At 34.7% G+C, this 3,134-nt stretch overlaps 1 pseudogene; it reads left to right on the top strand.

Annotated features, from left to right (window-relative positions):
- Window positions 1-309: 309 nt before the first annotated feature.
- On the top strand, window positions 310-2,503 carry LOC149219754 (GDP-mannose 3,5-epimerase 1-like; annotated as a pseudogene).
- Window positions 2,504-3,134: the final 631 nt, after the last annotated feature.

Below are 3,134 nucleotides of genomic sequence, written 5' to 3'. Positions count from 1 at the left end.
TATTTACAATTTATTTTTTACCAGATATGGATTTCTCCAAAATTTATTAGGGTTTGAACCATAGTTGCTTCTTGGGTCATGGTCTAGAGTTCTTTTTCTCCATTTTAGGCTAAGAATTCCATTGAATTTTAGTATTTCTCATCTACTTTTGCATTGTGGGTTATGAATCTAAGTGCTTTCATGGTCATTGCTAATATGGTTTTTTTTTCTTGGCTACCATTTATTTTTGAGGATTTTAAACATGGAACGATATCTTACTCTAGTTGTGTTATTGTAGACTTGTTATATATCCTCCTTTCACTTAGTACCATGGGAATCATTGGGGCTGGTGGAGTGACCTATGGGGAATACAAGTATGAGAATCTGGACAGAGGCATATATGGGCCAGGCAAAAAATTGAGAATTTCGATCACTAGAGTTGGTGGGTTCATTTCCTTCCGTATTGCCCCAAGATTGAAATCTGAAGGGCACTACATTATTGCCTCTGATTGGAAGAAGAATGAGCACATGACTGAGGATATGTTCTACAATGAATTCCATCTTGTGGATCTAAGAGTTATGGACAATTTCTTGGCTGTTACCAAAGGAGTTGGCCATGTTTTCAACTTGGCTACAAACATGGGTGGTATGGGATTCATTTAGTCTAATCACTCTGTTATTATGTACAAAAACACCATGATCATCTTCAACATGCTTGAAGCTGCGTGAATCAATGGTGTTAAAAGGTGATACCTTGTTTTGTTTCTGCACTTTGGATTGCATTGTTTTCCATTTTGCTTTACCAAACTAGATCCATTTTGACCCTGTTCTATCGAGTGCCCAACCAAGTATCAAGAGGGATAACTTTTTAGAGGTGCAAATCTATTCTAGAGTACAAAACTTTGGGAAAAGGTTTGCACTTCAAGGGATTTATCCCTCTTAATGCTTGATAGTTTTGAAATTAAAATGGATTTATGCTAGTTTATACAAGTACTATCTGTAACTTTTTATTATTGAAAATTGAAACTCCCTTGTTATAAATTGTGAAAATAATATTTGAGTCCCATAGAACATAAAATTATTTACAAAAAAAACCATTTTACTCTCATGATCACAGTGTGAGTCCCACAAAACATAAAATTATTTGCAAAAAAACATAACCATTTTACTCTCATGATCACATCCTATTTGATTGCTCGACATAGCATATCTCTTCATAAGCTATTTGTTGCTCTACAGGTTTTTCTATGCTTCTAGTGCATGCATTTATCCCAAATTCAAATAATTGGAGACCAATGTGAGCTTGAAGGAGTTTGATCCTTGGCCAGCTAAGGTATGTAGCCATATGTTGCTTTAAAACTCTGGTAATGCTATTTGGTGCTATCTCAGATTCTCACATAACATTTTGGTCATAAGGCAATGCAAGATCTGAGTACTGAAATTTGTTTAGGAAGAGGTTGGATGTTTGATGAGAAGCATTTATCTGTGACGCTATATGGTAGTCCAAATTGATTTCAAGGTTACTTTCAACTATTAGAATTAACTGAATATTCATAAAGTTACTGTAAGAGCACACCTTTGAAGTAGGACACTCTAATTTGTCAGTGGTACACTCTAGATATATTGGTGGCCTCTGTAGGTTGGAGAAGTGATGTAATTCCATAGGACCTGGTTTATCATAGTAACTAATTTGTTAGTTATTAACCTTTTATTATTGTCCTACAATTGTTAGATCCATATTGGTTCCCCAGCTAGAAGAGTTGCCTTATGCAGGATTAAGTTGTTATAGCTCATTCTCACTTGAACTATTTACTAACTAAGGCTCCTGCTGCCTTTTGTAGGAAGACAATCACATCTACTAATAGGTTTGAAATGTGGGGGGATGACAAGAAAACATGATCCTTTACATTCATTGATGCATGTGTGGAGGGTGTACTAAGGTACCCAAGCTTGGAATGGCTTTTCAAATTCAGTTTTGGACCTAATTATTTCAACCTGTTTATTCATATTCATGTTGTTGCTTCTTACAAATCTTTATGTCGATATTCCAAGTTGACTAAATCAGACTTTAGAGACCCAGTGAATATTGGCAGTGATGTAATGGTCAGCATGAATGAGATGGTTGAAATGGTGTCAAGCTTTGAGAATATAAAGTTTTTGATACATCACATTCCTGGTCCAAAGGGTGTACGTGTTCGGAATTCTGAATATACATTAATTAAGGAAAAGCTAGGTTGGGTGCCAACCATGAAGTTGAAGGTAAGGTTATAGGTATTATATTTTCATATTGTTAAACTACATGCAATTCAATGGCCCTTATGCATCGATGGATAACAGAGTCACATTTGTTTACTTCTGGTTTTGGTGGGATGGCTTGAGAATTACTTATTTCTAGATCAAGGAACAAATTGAGAAGGAAAAGGCTCAGGGAATTGATCTTTCCATCTATGGGTCTTCTAAGGTGGTTGGCACTCAAGCCCCTGTTCAACTTGGTTCTCTTCTTGCTGCTAATAGAAAGGAATGAAGGTCAATCTCTGGTTAAGGGGATAAATAATAAATTAGTTTTCTATAAGTGTGCAAGATGGTTCATAGTTGTAGTAGATCAAAAACATTTTGTCTGCTATTATCCATTTTCTCTTTGGTTTAATAAGTTCATTTATATGGTTTTTTCATGTGATCTGAATCATTGCAAGAGGGAGGAAACTTACTTTTATGGAAAAGAGCATGGAGCTAAAAGATCCTCAAAACCTAGACTAATGCAACTAAAATATAGTTAAGAATTATTGGTTTCCACCTTTGTTATTATATACCATATGTCTTTTTTTGCAAGCACTCAAAGTAATGTTTGGTCACTCTTAAAGCATTAATATCACCCTTGAACCATTTGTGTGTAACTCTTGGTATACATAAAACCATGCAGTGTGTTTGGAGGTTATAAAGATATTAGAAAATCCTCTCTTCTCTTTCTCGAGTTTGGAGTTTTTCTTTTGAAAATATCTTGTAGTGCATATGTGAAGTTTAAGAGTTTTTCATTTCAAAGAGAATTATGATAGTTTTAAAGTTTAACATTTAGAGATGGAATTGACTGATATTGACTCATTGAAAGTATTTAGGTAGGTTTATTGAGATATTATTATTACAAACTCTGTAGAAGA

Source organism: Pinus tabuliformis, chromosome Q (assembly GCF_031772625.1).
Source record: "Pinus tabuliformis cultivar Carrire ecotype Pingquan chromosome Q, CPIR1, whole genome shotgun sequence".
Lineage (NCBI taxonomy): Eukaryota > Viridiplantae > Streptophyta > Pinopsida > Pinales > Pinaceae > Pinus > Pinus tabuliformis.
The sequence above is the reverse complement of the archived record's forward strand: the minus strand, read 5'-3'. Positions and strand labels throughout refer to the sequence as shown.